Source organism: Castor canadensis, chromosome 5 (genome assembly GCF_047511655.1).
Source record: "Castor canadensis chromosome 5, mCasCan1.hap1v2, whole genome shotgun sequence".
In the NCBI taxonomy this organism is placed as follows: Eukaryota; Metazoa; Chordata; class Mammalia; order Rodentia; family Castoridae; genus Castor; species Castor canadensis.
Genome location: NC_133390.1, coordinates 134,818,670 through 134,832,822, shown reverse-complemented (window position 1 = coordinate 134,832,822; position 14,153 = coordinate 134,818,670).

Below are 14,153 nucleotides of genomic sequence, written 5' to 3'. Positions count from 1 at the left end.
CATGGGTGAGGAGCTGGGCCACAGGTCTTTCATTCAGTGGCCTTTTTCTTATTCCTCTTTTTGTCTTTCCCCTGCTTTTCTATCTGGATTATTCAGTCATTGAAAACCCTGAGGTCACTTGTTCTGACTATCTGTAACTTACTTCTAATTACACTCTCTTTTGTGCCACTCTGGACAGGCTTTAGCATTGTCACTTAGTTGCCTGAGTCAGTCTTCCCTGCAAGATGGTTAGTTCTTCCATAACCTGTACTGTATCCTTTTCATTCAGATGATATTGTTGGCACTTATTATGATCCAAAGCAGCACATTAGGTACTAGGATACTAGTGTGAACAAGAGTGATTCATTCCGTCCACTCCAGTGTGGGATGTTCTTGGTAAGGATGGGGAAGCCGGAGTAAGAATGGCGATGGGTCTCTGAGTGGGACTTCTCCCAGGAGCAGACCCTGAGACAAGGATTTGGGGACAATGTTTATTTGGAAGATGAGCCAGGAAACCCTAGTAAGCAAATGAGGAGGCGAAGCAGGAAAGGGAAGGCAGTCAGCACAGGGCATGATATCAAGCAATTGCCACCAAAGATACCTGGAACCCTGTAGATATGAGTCTTTACAGGAATCCCCCTTGAGGAGCAGGGAGGGTGGGGTGCTTGGTCCCTATGCCTGTCAGCCATTGGTGGAGAGCCACTTTACACACACACACACACACACATACACACGGGCAGTTGTTAATTAATTCTCTGGCACTTCTAGTCAGGGATGCAGGGCTTCTGGCAGACAGGTGAGGTCATCAGACTATTGGAGATGAAACTGCTGTGACCTGCACTTGGAAGGCTTGAAGAGTAGTGGGTGAGCCACCAAGCTTCAATGAATGCTACAACTGGAAAGAGCAGAACAGAGAAGAGCCCCCAGCCATAACTCCACCTAGCCCAGACTTATGGAGAGGAGTGAAATGCAGTTGTCCCTCAGTAGCCATGGGAGATTTGTTCTAGGATGCTTGAGTGTCTGTGGACACTCAAGTCCATTACATAAAATGGTTCAGTATTTGCATATAATCTATAATGTAATTTGCATATAATCTTATAAAAGTTTTAAATTTCATCTATAGATTATTATAGTACCAAACACAATGTGAATGCTACATAAATAGTTGTCATTCTATATTGTTTAGGGAATAATGTCAATAAGAGCAGTTTGTGGATGTTCAGTATAACTATGGTTGGCCTAACTACGTAGTAAAAGAACAAGATACCAGGACAACAGTGCTCATTATAATAAGGAGTACTGGACAGATAATGAGGATCTGTAAAATGACCAGGGATTGCAGCAGGGTGAACTTACACATCAGTTTGCTCTTGTTCATTCAGAAAAGCACGTGTTGAGCTGCAAATTCAAACTTCGTTTCGTTGGAATTTTCTGGAATTTTTTTCTGAATATTTTCAATCCACAATTGGTTGAATTCAATGATGCAGAACCCATGGATATTGTTCTGAGTAGAGGAAAAAGAGGGTGAATTTCCAGAGAGGAAGCAGCACATACAAAGGCAAGGAAGTGCTGGGGTGTCCAAGTGAAGAGCAGGAATCCAAGCATAGGCATCTTTGGCTACAGAGAAGCAGTGAGTAGGGCCAGAGTCAGTGGGACACAGATTTTGGGAGGCTTTGTGAACCATGCTCCGAGGTCACACCCACCTGGACATCTGTAGTCCTTGAATGACTTTGATGAACAGAAATCTGTTTGCTGAAGGGTCTCAGATACTTCTAGTGTTGTAAGATCTACAGTACCATCAGCTCTTGATTGAACCCACTGAATAAGGCTCAAAAATAAATTTCTCTTCCTTAACATGGGCAACAACCACTGGCATTATCACAGAGAAGCCCACTAGCCCAGGGACCCCTGTCCCTAACTAGGAAGCGAGAGTCAGACCTGGGAGTGGCCTCCAAGCTCCCTGGGCTGGTTGAAACATGCCTTCTGATATTCCTTTTCCTCTCCCCACGTCTAGGCTCACAGGATCAGTTGAGTGTCAATATTGTTTGGGTCTTTTGCATCACAGGCAAATATTTTAACCCAAAGGAAAGTAGATAGTAGAATGAGAAAATGAGCCTGCAACATTAGTGCCCTCAAGAGGGCAATAGGAACTGAATCAGCTCTGATTCCCAAATTCTTACTACCTAAGATGGAATTCTAAGACCGTTCCTAAAAAGAATCAACGTCATCTTCAACCTTAAGGAAGTTAGACTCTGCTTGTATATACTAGAGCAATGCTTTGGAATAAATGGGCATGATGTTAATGACTGTTTTCAAGGAGTTCCCCTCCGTCATATACAGCCGTAGAAGGAAGGAGTTGGATAATTTTCTTGCTCAAGGTGCTGTCTTAGAGTCCAGAGCCTGCCCTGATCTTTGTGCTGTGTAGGTACACAATAGTTCCCCACTGTTCCTCCCATGAGAAAGCCTTTTTGCTATGCAGTGTGATATAGGGAGAGATACCAACCCTGGAACTAGAGTCAGGGACCGAGGCTCAAAGTGCAACTTGGTTTCTTAAGCCTCAGACATTTACTTAGTCCTGGGCAAAGGACTTGACCCACTGCCATGTTTTCTTTAAAATGGGCTCAGACTAATCCTTCCTTTACATTGCTGCTATGTATTCAACTCTGTGCATGTGCATATCTTCCAGAATGCCTGAGACAAGGCAGCCATGAATATATTGAAGGTAAAACTAGAGAACTGAGAATCCTAAAGGGAAACAGTGGCCTGGGATTGGCTTGTTTGCTCTCTGCCCTCGTTTTCTCTTTCCTGGTGGTCCTGAGGGATAAGCCAGGCTCTCAGGTGGCATCTACAGCCAGAACTTACAGTTTAGCTCATTTGTGGTTAAGGCCCTAGCAGAGCCCTCATTCTCTAAAATTTCTCACAGTTTAATTTTTCAGATTTAAACTTGTGCAGAACAAATGTTTTTTCCAAGTTTTCTTAAAGCCACCAAACAAAATTGGCCCAGTCTTGGAGTGCAAAGAATTATAGGAAGCCCTACAAGAGAGAGAAATCTTACCTACCCACAAATTTCAGGAATTTATGGGCTTAGGATGATTGAGTTCAGGGAGCTGGGACCAACCCAGGCATCAGAGCCAGGTTGGCTCTAGCAGGGAATAGAGCTCCAGTGGAGGGAGATGGCTGCTCCTACCTCCCCTCCGTCTCTCTGACCCTCTGTCAGAATTCATGGACAAGGCAATCTTGTCTCCAACATGGCCAATGGTAAGGGTTCACTGTTGACAGGCTAGTTGACACCTGTGTAGGAGGAATAGCTTTGATGACTTAATGTTATTTTGAAAGTCAACTTTCTGCTGAAGGACACAATGGCATTGCTCTTGCAAAGATCTCTGGGTAAATTCTTTCCTGATTTAGTTCTCATTGGTTACTGAATGGCTTTAACTGATACAACCAAATTCACGATTTGTAAGGGCCTGGATACCTGACCCAGGTGACTGGGTTATGGTACACAAACCTTTAAGTTTTTCAAATTCCAAATTCCAATGTGGAAACACAGTCTTCACCATGGGCCTTGGAAGAAGCAGGATCCCACTGTTCTTTGTATGGCTGCAATGTGTGATTTCAGAAGTGTGCAGGAACTTCTTGATTTCCAAGCTCAATTTGGTCTGCTGATTTAAGTACTCAACAAAACGAAATCTGAGTGTTAAAAATATTCAAGCCTGGTTGAAGGATGAGAGTGAGTTCTCATAAGACAGCAAGTTGTCCCAGCCCCTTGAGTTGGCTGAGAACGAGGAAGGGGTGTTCAGCCAAATTTTCCTTTAGCAGTTCATAAAAACTTGAACATGCATAATAAAAACTCCCATTTACATAGCACGCTTGAGTTTCCAAAGTGCTCCTAGGTTTATTATTTTAGTCAAACCCCTGACAACTGTTTTGCAAATGAGGAAACTCAAGGTTAGTGAGGGTAAGTGATTTTCCTGAGGTCACAGAGCTAGAAAGGGGCTGATCACAAGCTGGGGTCCCCTCATCATATCTGGGAGCTGGGTCCCTCCTCTACTATTCTTTGCTCCCATGGCAGGACATTGCATGGAAACTCATGAGAGATGGGAACAGCCAACCAGACTCCTCATACTGTAAAGAAAGGCAGTACATTATCCATGTAAGACAAATTGGGAGGGACCCCAACCTATTTCTACAATTGACGGCCACTTTCAGCCTCTACATACAGAAAACCAGGGAATGCAGAATTTACATTATGAGATATGAAAGCAGCACCCAGGGAAAAGGCATGAATAAAGGCAACTAGAAGACAGAGTGGGGCTCAGGCCTGCAGGCCACCCTGTGCCTGGGGAGAAGGGTCAGTGTGGCCTGGAAGGAGTGGGAAGACAGTGGCCTATCTGAGGGTCTGGGGAAGTCTTTGCTTCACGTACACCCATTTCCAGTCTGGGTGTGCATGACACACTCAGAATATCTATGGAGTGAATATCCAGGAGACAAGATGTCATGGGATAGAGATATGATTTCCTGGGCCTGGGAGCAACAATATTTCAAAGTGGGGCCATCTTACCTTTGCCTAATGTTAAAACAGCATCAGTGTCCAAGAGCCCTCACCTAACTCTCTGCACAGTCTCATGGGAGGATGTGGAGAAGTGCATGGTACTTTGTGGCCCCGTATACCTTAAGGAATCAGCAATCAGATTGGTATTGCTGTCTGTTTTGTGTCTACCTGTCTGACAATTTAAATGGAGAACATAGAGAGGTGGTATGGTACCTCTGGAGTACTTTGTGGCCCTCTGTACCTTAAGGAATCAATAATCAGATTGATATTGCTGTCTATTTTGCTTCTGTCTACTGTATGTTTCTTGTTGTGGTGGTTGTTTTTTTGTAGCTGACACTGTATACTCAAGGGCATACAAGATGAAACCCTGGAAAAAATGACTGTCTTAGCCTAGCAAGACAGGATCTACCCCACCCCCATCAGAAGCCATCTGGGCCAGCTTCATTCTTGGAAAATGCCAGGAGCTGTCTCCATGCCTTTATTCAAATGCCAGTGACAACCCCGGCAAAATACAACTTTGGAAGAATTTCTGAATCATATCCTACAAGTAATAAAGTGCAATTTAAGAAGAAAAGAATTCCGCACACAGAGAGAATGCGGCTGGACCTGTGAGTTCTGACACAGTCATGCCCAGGCTCCAGCTCTGACCACTCCCAGTCGGCCTGCCAGGGGTCACCCAAGGCCCTTTCTTCTCTGTCATGACCTAGAGTCAGGCAGGGAAGTGGTCAAGCCCACTCTTGGATACCCACAGCAGCAAAAACCCCTGGACCTTACCCTCATGGACTCAAAGGGTGGGGTGGGAGCAACTCAGGAAAACAGCCATCAGTCAGGCAGTGCCTTGACAGGCAGCTGGAGAGGTCCTGAGCCCAAATGTCCAGAACCGGGTGGGTCCAGGAAATTCCAGGCTAGCAAACTAACTGGCTGCTATTTTAAGGGCTGTGCTGAGGCAAACTCGGGGAGAAACTCAGCTCAACACAATTGTCTCAGAGAAGGAAGGTCAAGGCAGCTCACACCACCTTTGTGCTTACTAGGGTAGAGCCAGGAAGGTGGGTTCTGACTATGTGGCCCCTTAGACAACCATTTAACAGTTAAAGTCCCCCAAGAGCCTCACTTGGCTCCCTGAAATAACAGTACAACTGAAAGAGGAGCTCTGTGTTTCTTGGGGTTGTCTGAGGATGCTGTCTCTACTTGAGCTGGCTGGTCGTACCCCATACCTCATCATCTCTATACAATGACTTGGAAGAGAGAATCCCCAAATGAGGCATCACATGGGGGCTTGCCTTTTTGCCAAGTCCAGTATGACTTCTCTAATCTCAAGGTCATTATTCCTCTGCCCTCAGTTTACGGACCTGGAGGCCCATGTCTTCATCTGGTGTCATTCTGTATCACAATGCTTCCTGTTGGCTTTTCTCTCAAAGGTCACATGGAGTGTGGGGGATACACAATGTTCAGCTCCCTTCCAGTCCTAATGCACCATTTTGGGACCCAATACGTGCAGCCCCAGGTCACCTATGTGCCAGTGAGAGGCAGCAAGGCTGGGGCAGGGCTGTACCTGCAGGACTCAGCTACCCTGTGACCCTCACAGAGGTTCTACACTTTCCACAGGACAGGGGACACCCCAGTGCTTTCAAGGAGTCAGAGCAAAGCTCTCTGCATTGTAGAGACTGAGTTGCTCAGAGCTCTGCTGTGGGCTGGATTGGGGACCTCATGAAAGTCAGACCAAGATGAAAGCTTGGCAGGTGGCAGCAGAGAAGTCAAGGCCACCCTGCCTGTCCCCCACCATGGGACTGGTGAGAAAAGGAAGGGAGGCTGACACAATTACTTAGATCTTGTGTGGGACACCAGTGTAGATCTGAGTGTGGTTGCTGACCAGCACTTGGCTTCTTTCTCCAAGCTTGAGTGTCTTCCTCTTTGAAATAACATAATTATGCACATCTCTGGGGGATGCTGGGCCATGGGGGCTTCCTTAACTCCCTCATGGAGTGCTCTCTTCACACACAAGAGGGAGCCCCTCAGTGGGATCACCATGTAGATTTCCATTGACCACTTACCAGTGGCTTGAGAGGGCGTCCCTTGGTTTAGGTGGACTCCTGGCCTCAGTTCCTACTGTGTGGTCAGAGAGGGGAACTATGGCAGCAAAAAGTTCATGGTTTCCAAAGTTTGTGAGGAGAATAGCGAAGAAGCTCAGTTCAATGAGGAGGACAATGATGAATTAAAAGGTAAAAGCAAAGAAAATGGAGGAGAAGGAGGAGAAAAGAAGGAAGGAAGGAAGGATAGGACAGGAAGTAAGGATAAGAAAGAAAGGAAGGAAGGAAAAAAGAAAGAAAGAAAGAAGGAAAGAAAGAAAGAAAGAAAAAGAAAGAAAGAGAAAGAAAGAAAGAACAGCTAATCTCTTGGGAGGATTTAACATGATTTAGGCTGCAGGAAAGTTGTTGACAGATGTTTTACCCTCAGGACCACATGAGGCAAAGTAAGCAAAACCAAAGAAGTGCCTCAATAATGTTGTAAGTTTCAGATCATTTTTAAAAAGGAAAATGGATCTTGTGTGTGCCTCGGGGTATACAAACACAAGTGGTTATTATGTGCTGGCAGAGTCGACACAGTTTCCCTCTAACTTTTTTGGGGCTCTGGCTCCCCTGAGCCTCCAGGCTTGAGGGTAGATTTAACAATGTCCTGAAAAGAGGTCTGACCCCAGGCTGCCTGTGTACCACATGTTTGTTTTGGCCCCAGACCATTCACTTTTCTTGAGCCAAGGTGAGACTGAGAGTGAGGCTTTCTGCGGGAATGGATGTGACGTAATGTGGTAGGAAGAGGCTCACTGGAAGTATGGGGAGATCTTGCTTCAAATTATGGTGAAGTGAAGTAGATGGAGTCCTATGTTGTCAACCAGAGAAGTGAGAAAATATCCACTGGACATGGGAGCACCTGTGTTGGGTGGTTGAGCAATAGATGCAGGTAATCCAGGGCCCAAATTTTTAACATGATGATGGCACGGTTACTATTCAAAAGAAGCAGAGAGAATTGTTGCACCAGGGGAAAAAGAAGTACAAGTGTTGAAGAAAATGGCAGCCTTCTCAGGCAACAAATCAGAGAATGTGTTCTCTATGGTGGCAGACTACACAGAGATGAGAAAAGCTGACTTTTCTACCTCCAAGAGCCAGAGTTTATCCCAAGCCAAGAAGCTGGGGAGCTCACTGTGGACACATCAGGAAAAGAGTCTGGGGTGATGTGGAACTTCCCAAGGGGATCAGGTGGAATCCTATATTGGACAGCTTGGAATTGAAGGCACATTCAAGTGAGTGAAAAAATGCAAAACTAAGGGAGGGAGAGACAGAAAGGACAGAACAGAAGGGATGCTCTCCTTCTAATGTCTAAATCAGAAGGGAATTTCTGATTTTTGCAAGCTGAATGGTTCATCCCCTATGGCCCTGCTCAGTACTTATCTTGTCAGTGTCACATTTAATGCCTTAGGACTATGTGCTTCCTGTATGCAGGAAGCTTACTCCATACATTTCTCATGTAATCCATTTCACTTTTACAATAGACTGAAGAATAACTTTATCCCCATTTTTACAAATGAAGAAACTGGAGGTCAGAGAAGTTAAGTCATGTGTTTGGGTTATACACACAGAAAAGAATTATATCCTGAACTTACTCCTTTATGACCCAATCCTCCTCATATCAGCACACCAAGCCATTTCCTCCCGAGGGCAGAGACACCTTCCCTCCACTCTCTTGGAGGAACCTCCCTCAGTACCTGGCACAGATAGTTGTGATTGACTTCTGCAGATGGCTCAGTGAGCCGGAGTAAGGCTCTGGCCTTGCAGTGGATTAAAGAGGAGGCAATTGTTTAACATTCTCCTTCCATTTAGAGGTGAAGTCTGGGTACTTTCCCTTTGAATCTGGTGGACTTATTGAGTTATTTGTGGTACGTGGGATACTGAACAGCTTCTATGTCCTAGGAAAACAACTTGCAGGTTTGGTCTTAGTCTCTTAGAACACTCACTGTCTGGACACACCACTGAAGATGCTCCTGTGGAGCCAGTCTGCATGGACATGTACCTATGGGTTTGTGGATGCTCTGATCAGCAGCCATAGCTGACCTCCCAGCCAACAACTGCATTACCTATCAGCCCAGGAACATCACTTTGGATGTCCAACCAAAGAGCCATTAGAGGACTGAAGCCCCAGCAGACATCTGATGATAGCCACTAAAGAGAGTCCAAGTAAGAAATGCACAGTCCATCTCTTCCAGAATCCCTGACTCCAAAATTATAAGCAAATAAAATGGCTGTCTGAAGTTGCTAAGTTTAAGAGCTGATTTATTGCAGGTCATCTGTGAATTCAGATGCTCTCCAGGTCCAGATAAGCTGCGTGTAGGTCATGGGGGTGTTGAGTAATGAGAGAGACTGCTTCCAAGACAGGCAGATCTGCCTGCTTTGCTCAGATAAAGAATTTCTTCCAACAAGGGACCCAGTGCGCAGTCTCAAACCATCACCTATAAACTTCCAAGGAGAGAGACCAGGAGCAAACTTTTAATTGGTGAGTGACGAACCCATTTCTGACAGAACAAAGGAGGGCAGCAGGAGCTGGGAGCACAGAGAGTTCAGAAGCCGTGCAGATGGATTTCTGAAGCAGACGAAGACCCAAGGATGGTGGGGAGAGAGGGGGAGAAAATAGAGGGCAGAAAAGCAAATACTGTTCGTGCCGGCACAAGTGGTGCAGTGACATTTTGCTGTTATTGTCAACTCTGCTTCTCATTTCAATGACTGCCATCTTGCTTCAGGATCTGAGCTCCCCTGGGACAGAACTCCTGTTAGTCATTGTCCTGAGGTGAATAAATGGGACTCTCTCTTCTGAAAGTAATCTCACAATTTACTGAGCTGTCTTGAAGTTGGAGTTTCTGCCCTCAGCTGCTATAACTATCCAGAGCTAGGGGTATACACAGCAATATGTCATGTCTTGTTCCCCACATATTGTTTAGAATAAATCTAATTTCAAATCCAGTATGAGTTGTGTTTTGAAGAGAACAGATGTGAATGCCTAAAACTTTGTAATTTATAACTTCATATTAATGGTTGGATGCAACTCTACTGTCCTCCGGCTGGTGAAAAATACCACTGCTGTTCTTCTGTGCTGCTACACCCACAGTAGAAGCTTGTCCTTTGGCTCCAAAGTTGTCTTAAGAATCAAAATTTGAAAACAAAGTCAGGCTCCCAGGCCTCAGAGCAGAGAGAAATCTAAGGAGGAAAGTTTGCCTCCAAATGGCATCTCTTAGTCAGTCAATGACACCTTTTCTTTCCCTGCAAGGAGCATAGGGAAGGAAGAAAAGGGGTGAGGAAGAGAGGAATGGTGGTTTTCTTCTTATGCTCCTCAATTCTGTCGGGTAGCTATCTGGCTTAGGGCAAAGCCAGTGATGCTGGGTAACTAGTCCTATGGATTTAGTCCATTCTTTTTTCCTTACCAGTTGAATGGTTTGTTTGTTTTTATTTGTTTGAAGAAAAGAAGGGCTGGACAAAAGAAAGGAGATCAAGGGTAAAGAATTGTGACATTTGTAGATAAACAACCAAATGAAAGAAAGGAGAAAAAATGATGATTCTTTTGGTTAAGGGAAAAAAACTGATTGCATTTGAAATAACATTTCAAATTAAGTTTACAAAAAGTACTAGAAATACAAGTTTGCATTTGGGAAGACTGAGCCATTTTGGGATGCTGGTAGGGCCCAGATGGAGTTTCTTTTCAGGAACTGGAGTTGAGGTTTTTCGGATACTGACAATAGCTTCTTCTAGGCTCTGATGGGGAGAAAATTAAGGACAGGGAGGATTCATGGCTTACGATCTAGACCGCAGTTGGTAAGTCCATGGGCCAAATGTAGCTAAGTTCATGTGTCTGTGCATTATCTGTGGCTGTTTTCTGGCTACAAAGGCAGTGGTGAGAGGTTACAATAGGAACTGTATAGCTTGTAAAATCTAAAATATTTACTATCCCACCCTTTACAGAAAACCATTGCCACCTCTTGGTGTAGGGAGTCATAAACACGCTCCTCGGTTTTTTGCCATTGTCCAAAAATTGTGTTAGGTTGGGTTTTGCATAATTACTAGGATAGTGGAAATGTAAATACATACATACATGCACACAGACAGATGTACATGTAGGCATGCATACACATCCATACAGTCAGACACAGATAGACATGTTTATGTATGTGTACACATGAGTATGTATATCCATACAATAAAATGAAAAGAAGAAAGACTTCAAGGGAAGACCTAGCAGGAATGTCTAACGTCTCCATTAGCCCATGCTGTAAGACCCTAATGTCCCCTGACACTTACTGCCCCTGTGAACACTCCAGGCATTCTTACTGCACATAGTGAAATGCCCTGTTGGGGTTTTTTTTTTTTTGGGCCTAGGAACTTGCATGATCCTTGTGCAGGGCATTCGAAGATTAAATTGATTGATTTGTCCTTAAGGATAAATGGAAGTCAGTGGGCACACAGCCCAGCTTCCTGACTTGTTGGGTGGACAACCCTAACGCTTGTGTGCCATACCACCTCCCAGATGCCCCATAGGGACTGAGCTCGGTTGCTCACATCCTTTGTTGTCTGCTCTCCATTCCCTGTCCCGTATCCCTCTCCCCTACCAGTGCTCTCCCAGTCACCTCCAAGTAAGTTTCCTGTGTTCACATTCTAGGCCCTGAGTCTGGGAGACCAATGTACCACAAGGAGAAAAGGAAGAGAAGAGAGAGGAGGGTTTCTCTTAGGTTCTTAGATTCCATCAGGCAACTGTCCAGCTTGGGACAGAGCCCAGCAGTGCTGGGTGACCAGCCTGACTTAGTTCCAGCAGACTTTGCTATTGGCAGTCAGATACTTTGCTCCCTATTTTTCTTTGCTTGATAAACTATACTGTATTTTCAAATGTAAGAATAATACCAGGACTAATTTAATAAGAGTTGATGATAATATCTTGTTTTCTCACTCATTACTTAAAACCAAGGAATACACACCAAAAAAAAAAAAAATTCAAGAATGAGGACAGAGGTTCTAAGCCAAGTTAAGCTTGGTTTGGGCACCAAAGGTTACTTATATAGACAGGCAAAGGAAGAGAAGGAGCCATTATGTGTTTTCATCATTTGAGTATGTACTTTGGTTAGATGGTTGCTGGCTTTATCTATTGCAAAATTTACAGGTACCAAGCATTTTTTAAAAAAAGAATGTGCACAGGACCAGATACAAAGCATAGAAACACATTCATCCATGGACTGGACTACATGGGAGGGTGGAATGTGAAAGGTTTTGGTGGAGGAGGTCTCTGGGAGGAGGCTTCCAGAGACATGGATGAACAGCAGTTTTGCCATAGCCCCAAGGCTACCGAGGGGAAAGGCAGCATTTGCAAGAGAGAGGATCTGCAATAATTTGAGCATCTTCAGAAGAGAAGGTACTCAGGAGAAGCATCTACTCTGAGAAGAATATGAAAGAATTAAGGAATGGAGACATTTCCTCATCTCTGAGTTAGGGAAGAGTTGCTGCATGGGAAGATGGGGATGGTGGTGGTATAAGAAAAAGGTGACTTGAAGAATAGGCATCATCTTTTCTCATTAGCCATTTCTTCTTTTTGTCTTTTAGGGGACAAACACTGCCTTATTTATATTTCTTATTGAACTTAAGGTATGGTTTTTACTTGTATTAAGATTCATTTTTACAAAAAAATGGACTCTATTGTGCAAAACAGGTAATCCTCTCCTTATTGTAGGTATGGACTTCTTGGTGAACTCTATGGTAACCTGTTAATCTCACATTTCATTAATCAAAGAGTAGTGTGTAGTGTGATGAGAATTCATGATAACAATGTCTACCACTTGTGGAAACTTTGCTGTGAGCCCGGACTCAAAAAATTATGTGCTTTTCTTAAAACCATAATAACATGTCGCTACTGGGGTTTGAGTTTTATTCCTTCCTTCCTTCCTTCCTTCCTTTCTTCCTTCCATCCTTCCATCCTTCCTTCCTTTCTTCCCTTTTTTCTCTTTTATTATTTCTTTCTTTCTTTCTTTCTTTCTTTCTTTCTTTCTTTCTTTCTTTCTTTCTTTCTTTCTTTCTTTCTTTCTTCTTTCTCTCTTTTTCCTTTTTTCTTCCCCCCTTTCTCTGTCTCTGTCTCTCTTCCTCTTTCCCTCTCCCCCTCTCCCCTTTCTTCCCATCTCCAGAGCTTGAATCTTTATATATCCAGGTTCTGTACCGTCTACCATGTGAGGGGCACTATGTGTAATTCTGTGCCTTCTGCCAGAGATTCTGGTTCAGTGCGTATCACTGGTTGGGTTCCCCTGAAGCAAGTCTTGCAATGATAAGGATCCAAGTGCAATTGTCTCATTGAAAGGTGATTCCAGGAGACACCACCAAGGGAGTGGAGAAATAGGCCAGGGAAGGAGAAAACCCAATACAGAGCATGTCATCAAGCAGGTTACTAAGTTAGTACTCTGGTAACTGGGGCTCCACCCTGCTGGAGAATTCTGGGAGGTGGTGGAACACCTACCTTAGAAGGGCAGGAGGCTGAGGAATTTTCCACTATTTTCTGTCCATCATTGGCTGAATAATATCTCTGGGGCATTAACTCCTTGGCATCACTGATTTCCCCTGAATGTGACCCAAGCCTACTCCCAAGGGAGGGGAAGCCATCTGGCAGAGAATTTCAGGTGTTTGGAATAAGACAAGTATCTGTGACACCAGAGATGAAGCCTATGGATATTAACTGTGGATGTCAGTCCTGGATATCAACCACACACTGAAGGCAGGCCTAAGAAATCAGTATTTTGTAAAGACTCTCTGTTTTCAACAAATGGTATTGGGAAGACTGGATATGCACATGTGATGAACAAGTCTGGACCCTTACTTATACTGGATAAAAAATGTTAATTAAAAATGGACCAAAAACTTAAACATAAGAGCCAAAACTATGAAACTCTTAGAAGGAAATTTGGGGGAAAGGCTACATAAGAGTGGACTTGGCAATGATTTCTTTGATATATTCCCCAAAGCATAGGCAACAAAAGAAAAAGTAAGTAAGTTGGATCAATCAAATTAAAATTTTCTGTTTATTTAAAGGGTACAACATCCTGAAAAACCAACACACTGAATCAGAAAATATTTGCAAATCATGTGTTTGATAAGGTATTAATACCCAGAACATAAAGAACTTCTACAACTCAAAAAAAAAAAAAACAAACAACTGCATTTAAAAATGAGAAAAGGACTTGAGTGGACATTTCCCCACAGATACACAAATGGCTACAAGCACATGAGAAGATGCTCAACATCATCTAGACCCTTGGACTAGATCCCACATGCTACAGGTAATCAGAGAGGCTGTGCTATCTACAAAGTACATGTAGTGCTCTTTAGAGGAGGGACTCCTACAGGCACTTCTCAATCTACTGTACCAAAATACAAAAGAATGAAGATTAAAGGGAAAAGGGAAACAATGAAAAGATGCTTAACCCCTTGCCCCTTTGGACTCTTATAAAATAGATGGATTTAGCTCATGGAAATAAAGAGTAATTCATAATTGGAAATCACAAAAGTAGTCAATCTTTCTAACAAGTCAGGTAATGGTTAGGCATAAGCTGTCATTA